The sequence below is a fragment of the Macaca thibetana genome, chromosome 14 (assembly GCF_024542745.1).
Source record: "Macaca thibetana thibetana isolate TM-01 chromosome 14, ASM2454274v1, whole genome shotgun sequence".
Classification (NCBI taxonomy): domain Eukaryota; kingdom Metazoa; phylum Chordata; class Mammalia; order Primates; family Cercopithecidae; genus Macaca; species Macaca thibetana.
In genome coordinates, this window is record NC_065591.1 from 78,060,263 (window position 1) to 78,072,180 (window position 11,918).

Consider the following 11,918-nt stretch of genomic DNA (forward strand, 5'->3'; position numbering starts at 1 on the left):
AACCACCGCGCCCAGCCACAGCTCAGTATCTTAAAGCCACCTTTTCCCTTTTTGGGCTCCTTGAGCCAGTATCTGTATGGGAGAGGAATATTTTGAACCGATTTGGACCTAAGGCTATCCAAGTATTTTAAGCAGAAGAGTGATAGGACCTGTTGTTGCTCTCTTAATTCTAGACACACAGCATCTTGTCATGTCCTGTGAGCTCGACCCCATTTGTGTCTGGCCCAGAGTAAGTCCTCAATAAATAATTAGTGAATGGCATGGACTTGCTGCTAATTGTTAAGCACAGGAATGGTTTGTTTAGTCTATTCATATATTATGTGAGTATAATGCTACAAGAAAACTGATTTAATAGAAACCCACAAGAATGTACTCTTCTATTTATTTTAATAAATGTCCACAAAAATTGTTATCTACCAGCCATTCAAATGTAAAATTAATCTTTTTTCCAACAGTGTCACAGACATACACATTTAAAGCATACACATTAAGGAATAAGACAATAGAAAAGATAACCAAAGCAGCAGAACCAACTAAAATATAAAAACAAAATAACAGTTTACCAATAAAATGGTATACGTTTGCGTAACAACAATACAGAAACAGTGGCTAAGAAGATTGTAAAAGGTGGAGTTAAGCAATACAAAGCTGCTTACAAGACTTGTAATTGTTGACCATAATTGAACTAATGGTGGTGAAAATAAAGTTAGAATTTCCTGCAGATGTCAGGCGTGGTGGCTCACACCTGTAATCCCAGCGCTTTGGGAGCCTGAAGCAGGAGGATTGTTTGATCCCAGGAATTCTAGGCTGCGGTGAGCTATGATTGCGCCACTGCATTCCAGCCTGGGCGACAGAGAATGAGACAGTGTTTTCTAAATAATAAATACATACATAAAATATTAAAAAGAAATAAAAGGAATCTCCCGTGGGAAGCTTCATCATTTGTCTGCCATTCTAAAGTTGGGGTGGGGGGCAGAATAGGTAAGCTTTGGGTCCAGTTTATCATGAGAGAATGCATTAAGCAAACAACAGTTGAACAGAGTGTGGCCAGCCTGTACACATGTCACAATGGTGCCATCATGAGACAAGGCCACGTAATATAAAAAGTGAGGAAGGAAATACAAACTCCAAGTAAAGACCAAATTGCTAAGGGCTGCAGGGCCTCCCAGACTGCTCTTCATTCATAGCACAGGCTTCAAATGTGCCTTGTGAATGTGCATATGTAACATCTGAATGGATGTGCATTCTAAGTTAAAGTCACCACACATTTAAACCTGTACAGTTTTAGTTATTGATATGAACTTTCCGTCCCAGATCTTAGAATGATTTCTTCATGCTTAGCAACATCACCAGATAACAAGAAGCAGCATGCAAAGATGTCCTTTATGGTATTATAAAAAGTAAATATTTAATCTTTGTCCCAGATTCCTGGCATGCAGCTTCTGAAACATTTTGGAATCCTGGGAATGATAAGGGTAAGAGTATATTTTGCATGTTAATTAGATGTCTGGTGGCTGAGGGCCCCTAGGTAGCTTCAGGATAGGGGCTGGAAGCCAAAAAGGCCAAGCCTTGATTAGAAACTTGGAACTTTCATCCCCATTCTGCTGCTGGGGAGGGCAGAGCGGGTAGAGATTGAGTTCAATCACCAATGGTCAATGATTTAATGAATCATGTCTACTTAATGAAACTTCCATAAAAACCCATAAACAGTGGAGGTCAGAGAGCTTCCCAGTTGGTTAACACATCTGCATTCTGGGAGGGTAGCACACTCCAGCTCCATGGTACAGTAGTGTTATGTTTGGGACTTTTCTGGGCCTCGCCCCTATACCTCTCATCGGCTGTTCATTTGTATCCTTAAAATACAAATGTAAGTTAAGTGCCTTCCTGAGTTCTGTTGGCCAGTCTAGGAAATCATTGAAACTTAGGAGGGGGTTATGGAGATAGCTGATTTATGGCTGGTCACGTAGAAGTACAGGTGATCTCAAATAGCATGGTACTGGCATAAAAACAGACATATAGACCAATAGAACAGAATAGAGAGTCCAGAAATAATTCCACACATTTATGGTCAATTGATCTTTAACAAAGGCGCCAAGAGCACACAATGAGAAAAGGGCAGACTATTCAATAAATGGTATTGGGACAATTGGATTTCCACATGCAAAAGATTAAAATTGGACCCTTATCTCACACCTTACACACACACACAAAAAAAAAACTCAAAATGGATTGAAGATTTAAATATAAGACCTGAAACTGTGGAACTACTAGAAGAAAATAGGAAAAAAGCTTCTTGACATTGTCCTCAGCAATCACTTTTTTGGTTATGACCCCAAAAGCACAGGCAGCAAAAGCAAAAATAGTCAAATAAGAGTGCATCAAACTAAAAAGCTTCTCTATAGAAAAAGAAACAATCTATGGAATACAACCTATGTACAGAAGAAAAGAGACAAGAAACAACCTATGGAATGAAAGAAAGTATTTGCAAGCCATATATCTGATAAGAGGTTAGTATTCAAACTATACAAGGAATTCAAACAACTCAATAACAAGAAAACACATAACCAGATTTTAAAGTGGGCAAAAGGGTCGGGCGCAGTGGTTCACATCTGTAATCCCAGCACTTTGGGAGGCCAAGGTGGGCAAATCACCTGAGACCACCGGAGGGAGTTCAAGACCACCCTGACCAACATGGAGAAATCCTGTCTCTACTAAAAATACAAAATTAGCCAGGTGTGGTAGTGCACGCCTGTAATCCCAGCTACTCAGGAAGCTGAGGCAGGAGAATTGCTTGAACCCGGGAAGTGGAGGTTGCGGTGAGCTGAGATTGTGCCATTACACTCCAGCCTGGGCAACAAGAGGGAAACTCCGTCTCAAAAAGAAAAAGGAAAAAAAAAAAAAAAGGCAAAAGACCTGAATAGACATTTCTCAAAAGAAGACGTATGAATGGCCAACAGGTATATGAAAAAATGGTCAACATCACTAATTATCAGGAAAATGTAAGTTAAATTAAAAGCACAGTGAGATATCACCTCACACATGTTAGAATATCTATCAAAAAGACAAATGATAATACGTGTTGGTGAGGATGTGGAGAAAGGGGAACCTTGTACAGTATGGGTCAGAAGGTAAATTGGTGCAGCCATGGTGGAAAATCACGTAGATGTTCCTCAGAAATTAAAAATAGGACTACCTTATGACCCAGCAATCCCGCTTCTGGATATATATCCAAAAGAAAGGAAATCAATATATTGAAGAGATATCTGCACTCCCACAATCACTGCAGCATTATTCACAAAGGCCAAGATGGAAAATCAACCTAAGTGTCCATCAATGAATGAATGGATAAAGAAAATGTTTTACACACACACACACACACACACAAACACACATTGTAATATTGTTCAGCCTTTTAAAATATGGAAGTTCTGTCATTTACGACAATCTGGGTAAACCTGAAGGATACTATGCTAAGTGAGATAAGCCAGTCACTGAAAGACTACAGATACTACAGATTTCACTTATATGCGGAACTCATAGATGCAGACAGTAAAATGGTGGTTAACAGGGCCTGGGGGTAAGGAGAAATGAATGGGGAGATACTGTCAAAGGATACAGGGTTTCTAACTGTTAGGATGAATAAATTCTGGAGATCTATTGTACAGCATAGTGATGCCAGTTAAGAATGCTGTATTGTATTCTTGAAAATTGCTAAGACAATAGATTTAAAATGTTCTCACCACAAAAAAAAGTTGTATGTGCAGTGATAGATATATTAATTACTGTCATTAAATTATTTCACCACATATACATATATCAAAACCTCACATTGTACACTGTAAATACATACCATTTTTATTTGTCAACTATAGCTTAATAAAGCTAGGGGAGGGTGGAGAAGTATGGGTGATCTGATATTGCACCTAGCATCTGAAATGAGGGCAGCCTTGTGGCTCTGAGCCCTTAAACCTGAAGAGTCAGAGGCCAACTCTGAGTAGTTAATACTAATTTAATTGGATTGCTGGACACCCAGTCAATTTCCAGAGAGGTGGAGAATTGGTTGGTGTGAGAAAACAACCCTAAAAGTTGGTGTCAGAAGTGTTGTGAGTAAAAACAGCTCAATTCTGGTAAAATGTATCTTACTAATTTTACTATTCTATTTATCTGGTAAAAAAAAAAATTAGTAGAATCTCACAGGTTCTGCATGTGTGTTCATGAGAAGTTTGGTTTGGTATGTGCAGAAGTTTGGCTTTAGTGGGTGTGGAAGTAAGCCAAGGGTTTTTTTCCCCGAAATATTCCAGGTCTAGGTTTAGTCTTTGCTTTGTTCTTTCTCCTCCATATTCTATATTCCTTACTTCCTTTAAGTAAACTTAAAGTAAACTCACTGTTTTTGGAAACCAACATCAACCTCATTCAACTCAGTTACCTCTACTTGGTTCTGCCAAATACTCCCGTGTTTAACACATTCTTTAAGGCAGTGGAGAGCTGTGGAAAGGTTTTAAATCTGGAGCACATGGTAAAATTTACCATGTGATTTTAGGTAATCACTTGGACCAGAGGCTGCATACCAGAGATGTAAGGATAGAGGCTTTCTAGTGTAGTGCACAAAAAGCACAAGTTTTGGAGTCAGCCAAACCTGGGTCCACATCTGGTTTTCAACACTTATTGGCTGTATAACCTTGAACAAGGTACTTATTCTCTCCAAGCCTACATGTCTTCATCAAGTGCAATAGAAATCATTTTCAGTTAAGTCATGTTTGTAAAGTGCTTAATGTAAACACCGGCAGGTAGAAAGCACTCAGCAAATAGTAACTAGTAAGTTAATTGCTATGTTGTTCTATGAATGTTTTCTTTGTTGTTTCATGAGTCTTAACTGGATTTTAAACTCCTTCCGGTCAGCATCTGTCTCTTTTACTTCCCACTAAGGGTACCTGATACAGTGTCTGAGTAGCTTCCATCCTAGATTCAATCCTTTTAATCCAGGGCTGACCTGATACAGTCCTGACTAGAAGGTTACTTGAATGTCATCCCATTCCAGCTCTGGGCAACCTTATGTCAAAGGAAGATAGACTAGGCCAAGGTGGTCTTTGACATCCACTTCTTTCTTTTTCATGACCCTGAAACCTTAAACTAGGATCACTTTAGGCTTCCCCTTCTGAACTCATACCTCACTCAATGCCACGCTCCCACACCACTCTTCTCCTGTCCACCTAGAATTATTCCCTCGTTAAAACTGACTCTGGCTGGGCACAGTGGCTCATGCATGTAATCCCAGCACTTTGGGCGGCCAAGGAGTGTGGATCACTTAAGGTTAGGAGTTCGAGACCAGCCTGGCCAACATGGTGAAACCCTGTCTCTACTAAAAATACAAAAATTAGCCAAGCATAGCGGCACAGGCCAGAAGTCCCAGCTACTTGGGAGGCTGAGGCATGAGAATTGCTTGAACCTGGGAGGTGGAGGTTGCGGTGAGCCTTGATCACACCATTGCATTCTAGCCTGGGTGACAACAGTGAGACTCCATCTAAAAAAAAAAAAAAGACTGCCTTTCCAGCCCTATCTGCTTGCTAATTCATTGAATATGTTCAACAAACTTTTGCTGAGTGCTTACAGCATTCTACAAACTGGGGAAATAAAATGGAAGAGCTACAATTGTTACACTCCAGTAACACGTTTTGCTTATGCTATAATACAATTAATGCTGGAATTAGTGAATTTCATCTCCTGAATTAGAACCACCTGTGAAGCTTTTAAAACTACAAATGCTTATGTTTCAGCTAATTTAGTAAATTTAGGTCGGACTCAGATATATAAAATCTCTGAACCTTTTTCGAAGATTTTACTGAACAGCCAGGGTTAAGACCTACGGGACGTGTTGCAAGTAGAAAGGAGATAGGGATCACGGAGTGTTGGATGAGCTTCTTTTTGGAGCATTAAATTGCATGCTGAAGGAGGTGTGGTTTTCCAGAGAGGGAAGAGCATTCTAGGAAAAGGAAAAGCATAAAGCCAAAACCTAAGGCCTTTGAATTTATCAGTATAATTTTTACAAATATATGAGTTGAAGAGCGTTAGAAGACCCACTGTTGAATAACATTTATGCACACTAACTATAAACTTCTGAGCAAAATGTCCTTATTTTTATCCATCAATGCAGTTGACACATACTATAGTAACCATTTGTTTTCATGTTTAGTTTATTCTATATATTAAGACCTTCTCAAAGGAAAGATATACAACTTAGTATTTGCAACCCCACAATTGATACACAGTAGGTTTTTCAATCCATGTGTGTTGAATGAATGATGGTCATTATGTCATGATCTTAGTAATGAGAATTTCAAGTCAAGAGAAAGAGGAAATCTTTGGATGTGAGCTTTCAACTCCACTTGCAAAGCATGTAAGTGATCACCTCTTCTTTGTCTGTGTTGTGACCCTGTTTGGAAATATTCAAAAACGCTGGGCGTGTTGACTCATGTCTGTAATCTCAACACTTTGGGAGGCCGACGTGAGTGGATTGCTTGAACCTAGAAGTTTGAGGCTATAGTGAGCTATAATCATGCTACAGCACTGAAGCCTGAGTGACAGAGCAAGACCTTATCTCTTAAAAAGAAAAAAGAAAAGAAATACTCAAAAGGTATCCATTTATTTGACAAGAATTCATTGAGTTTCTCTGGTATACCAACCTCTCTATTTATATATTTGTTCTCAGAGTGATGTGAAATAATTTTTTTTTCTTTTTTCTTTTTTTGAGACGGAGTCTCGCTCTCTTGCCCAGGCTGGAGTGCGTGGTGTATTCTCAGCTCACTGCAGTTTCTGCCTCCCAGGTTCAAGTGACTTGTGCCTTAGCCTCTGTACTTATTCTGACTACCAACCATGTGTTTGGTACTTTATATAGCTCCATGTCTGATCCGTAAAATATCATTTAATTTTTAGTCTTCACATGAGTCTTGAAAATAATCTTCCCCCTGCCATCGCCATTTTTACAGATAAGGGAACTGACACTCCAAAGGTGCAAAGTCCAAGATTGTATGGCGCATGGACAGAAGCACCAAGATTTGGACCTAGCTTTGTCTTCCTTCAAAGTCATTTTTCCTCATACTATACCATCTCCTGGGTTGAATCTGTGAGCAAGGCCAGATGTGAATGATTAAGAAGTCACTATTCAACAAACTGAGCCCACACGGTACACAGCATCAAAATGCCCACTTTTAACTAGCAAATTATCCCAAAGATAATTGCTGTAACTTGATCAGCTTCTTACCACTAATTCAGCAGTCTTGGAAATACAGCTTATGATTGAATCTATGAGCATGAAATGAAATGTAGGTTTCTCAGTTTTTAAATAAAACTGGATGACTCTTAATTGGCTTTTTTTTTCTGGTTTTGCTTGTTTTTAGGCCATTTCCTCCAACTCCTGTTACTTCTAAACAACATAACCTAGAATGTTAGCAATTATCTGGTTAATTTGACCAGCGTGAACATCCAGCTTAGATAAAAATAACACTCAGTTGACAACCAGAAAGTAAACTAGGGTGAAATTCAAAATTAGATTTCAAAATTATTAGGTCATACCATCACTAGGCCAAAAGTCTTGAGAAATTTATCCAAGTAGTTCACAATCGTGGGTAGATATGGGGGCGGAAGAGGAGGATAGGATGGAGAACTAGTTAGTGTTCCCTTGTCAGGAATGAAAGGATTGTATGATATACACTATTCTCTACAGGGTATGCAGATATTCTCCCAAGAGCACTTCCATGCTGTGGCACTGGCTGGGCCATAGTACCAGAAAGGTGGTTCACAGACAGACTCAAAACTCTGGACTCTATGTGGAAGGTTTACGGACTCTTGTTCCTCAGACCTTACTCTTTAATCCTTTCTCTTGGATCTATTTCCTATCTAGTGCCAGGGTTCTATGTGCATGAAATCTTGACTGTCCCTCTTGGGGAGTCCATGGCAAGATATGCTGGAAGCAGCAGAAGGTCCAGGGCAGTGACTCTGCCTCTAACCTCCGGGTAACCACCCAGATAGAAGGAGTCTCCTCAAGATAGGAAAGACATCAGATGTTCTAGCTGAGTTCTGGGATGGTGGTTCACCTTTAGCGGACAGGAATTTTCTTTAGTCAGTCACTGAGTAGCACAACCCACATGTTCTCTGAATCAGGCTGTAGGGAAGGTACTCCAAGTCCTTGACAAAGTTCTTCAGGAAACTGAGGAAATGGGCCTAATAAAAATTTAACTGTTGGTAGGCTGTGAAAGCCCAAGAGCATGATTTGTGCATTGGGGAGAATATTAGTTAGAAATCTGCCTGCGAAGTACCCCCCAGTCCTTTAGGGCACACAGTCTCAGCAAGCAGGGCAATGCGGTCGAAGAAAAGAAGCCAGAACTCAGTGGGGCAGTGTTGAACCCCAGAGTCAGAGACTACCACTGGGAGCAACAGTAGGAAAAAACAGAGCAGAGCCTGTGAGGCAGTGAAATTGAGAGATAGGTACTCCCAGATTCTGGGCACTTCATGTACACCTGGGATATGTGCAGTCACCCTAGAACCTGCCTAGAAAGGAGGCACTTGAGGGACTAGTGTTCCTGCTCAAAATGGCCTGGGTACCATTTTGCTTCTTTAAAGTGGCTTGCCATTGGTTCATTCTCATTCATTATGTACTGGGTTGTTATTGCAGTTGTTGTTTTATCAAGTCTGAATTTCTGTTGGTGTTTGTGTTCTACCCACACTTATCTTATTTAGTGAGATTGAAAATAAATAACAGACATTTAACAAGGCAGTAGAGCAAAAATGGTTAATAGTTTGGGCTCTGGAGCTAGAAGACTTCATATTCTGACTCTGCCATTTTCTATCTATATATCCATGGGCAAATTTCTTAACCTTAATTTCCCTGAGACTCAGTTTTCCTATCACTAAAATTAGAATAATAAATGTCACAAAATTATTATGAGGATTAAATAAGATGGATATATGTGAGGTGCTTAGCTCTGTGACTACACATAGTAACTCTCAATGAATGCTATTTTTTGTTATTATTATTAGGGTTTTAAGGTTCACAAAGCACTGTTATGTGTATTTTCTCATTGGAATTATTTAGTGTTGACATACATTGCAAGTTAGGGGTGTGAAAGTAGATGGATAAGGGAAGAGACTGGTGAATGAGAGGTCCTTTCTTCCTCCTTGCTCTGGCATCTAATGTAAGATCAACTGTATAAGCCATCCCCAAACTCTGGATCTCATGCGCTCTCCTTTTCCCTCCCACTGGCTTTCCTCTCCCCTCCTTTTAACTCTGTGGCTGGAATGTCCCGACATGAGGCTCATCACTGCTCCAGCACAACCCCCTCCCCTTCACTTCATCATCCAACTTTTCTCCATCTCAATCAGAAGATAGCTAAACCCCATCAACGGCAGCAGGTGCACAGCCCACAGTGCTCACTGTCAGAGCAGGGCCTCTCTGGAGGAAATGCCAGAGCAGTGGGAGGACCGGGAGAAAGCCTCAGTGTCACCCACAATGTTACCTCTTTCCTCTTCCTTGGGACTCCCCTTGTGGTGTGGCTGGGGAAATCCAGCCCAGTCATCTCTGAACTAAGAGGTTGATCTTCCACTCTGGTTGCTTTGGGTGGGTAGAGCAGGCTGAAGTGACTGTCCCCCACCCACAACCAATGTTTCATGCTCATCTACTCAAACCCTCCAAAATGTTCTGTTCTCTTCAAGGACCACCCCTACAATCTCCCAAATTAGGCGGAATGACAGACTCACACATGGAGCAGTTATGATTGGCATACTTTTTCTGTAAGGTCCTCTAGTCAGTATTAAAGATGATCACCCCTACTGGTTTCCCCTCCACAATCCTGAGAATCACTGAGAGAGGTGGTTGTGGCTCAACCCCATACTAGGCTATTTAAAACAAGGTTATTTGACTGGGTACAGTGGCTTATGACTATAATCCCAGCACTTTGGGAGGCTGAGGTGGGCAGATCACCTGAGGTCAGGAGTTTGAGACCAGCCTGGCCAATATGATGAAACCCCATCTCTACTAAAAAATACAAAAATTAGCCGGGCATGGTGGCAGGTGCCTGTAATCCCAGCTACTTGGGAGGCTGAGGCAGGAGAATCACTCGAACCTGGGAGGTGGAGGTTGCAATGAGCTGAGATTGCACCACTGCACTCCAGCCTGGGTGACAGAGTGAGACTCTGTCTCAGAAACAAGCAAACAAACAAACAAATAAAAACAAGGTTATTAAAGAGATTAATTGGTCCTCCTTAGCATACTGGAGTGGGTAAAAAGAAAAAAAAAGAGGTTAATTGGTAGCATATAATCAATAATGCATTAAATCAGTAGATGAACCATGAAAACTGAAAATTCCCTGTGCCACCGAAGTCCCTTTCTTTCGAATGCCCTTCACCTTGCTTATGGCTGATGATGAGGTCAGAGGTCTTTCTGCTGAGGCTTGTGTGTACAGCCTCCACCAGGTCCCTCTGATCCATTTGTGCCTCTGGTGCTTGACTTGGACCTCAGCTGTGGGTTCTGCTTCTACTTGTGCCATCTCAGACGTGTTCTCAGTTGAGTTTTCAGCTACTTAAAAAGTTTGAAACTCACAGCCTCCATGCAGAACATTCAAACTCTTAACCTACAGGAAGTCCAAAATCTGCACGTCAGTTCCCTTGGTATAGTTGCCCTTTTCATCTCCGGATCCAATATATTAACTCTAGCTATCAAGGTTTTTCCAGGAAATGAAACCAACTTCCGGGTTGGTGCCTTTGAAAGATCCTTAAACATAATCACATTTGCAAAGACCTTTTTTCCAAATAAGGCAACATTTGCAAGTTGATATCTTTGAGTGGCCATTACTCAGCTGACTACAGCTGCTATCATTGGCTGAGCTAGAGGATCTGTGGACTAATAATAAGAAGGGATGGGGGAAATTTTTTCCAAGAAATAGCCTAATATATTGAAAGCAATTAATCTCTGGATGAATTATTTCTTTCTGTACAATTTTTCTCCATTTTCTAAGCTCACAGCAATGTACAGCTAATACTTGTATAATAAAAAGTATTATAAGGGAAAAAATTGTAACAGATAATTTATTGACATTGAAATAATTTCATAGTCACTAAATAAAAAAGCTACAAAACAATGTAAATTTTGATAATTTTTGTTTTAAAATACACACACACATACAGTAAAAAATAGTACAGGTGCATACATCAAAATGTTAATAGTGGCTAGGCCTGGTGGCTCATGCCTGTAATCCTAACACTTTGGGAGGCTGAGACAGGAGGATTGCTTGAGCCCAGGAGTTCAAGACCAGCCAGGGCAACAGAGGGATACCTTGTCTACAAAAAATTTAAAAATTTAGCCAGGCATGGTGGTGTGTGCCTGTAGTTTCAGTTACTCAGGAGGCTGAGGTGGGAGGATTGTTTGATCCTGGGAGGTTGAGGCTGCAGCGAGCCATGATTATGCCATGGTACTGCAGCCTGGGCAACAGAGCCAGACCTTGTCTTAAAAAAACAAAAAAAAAGTTAATAGTGCTTACCTTTGAGTGGTAGAATTATGACTAATTTTTGTTTTACATTGTATTTCTGGTGTTTTCAAATTTTCTGCATTAATTACTCATGAATTTTATAATGAGATAAAAAGATAAGTATTATTTTTAAAAAATAAGACAGGCCAAGCTTAGTGGCTTATGCCTGTACTCCTAGCAGTTTGGGAGGCTGAGGCAGGAGGATCACTGGAGCCCAGAAGTCTGAGACCAGCCCAGACAACATAGTGAGACTCCATCTCTACAAAAAAAATTATTTTTAAAAAATTAGCTGGATGTGTGGCATACGACCATAGTGCCAGCTACTTGGGAGGCTGAAGTGGAAGGATCACTTGAGCCTGGGAGGTGGAGGCTGCAGTGAGCCATGATTGTAGCTACTGCACT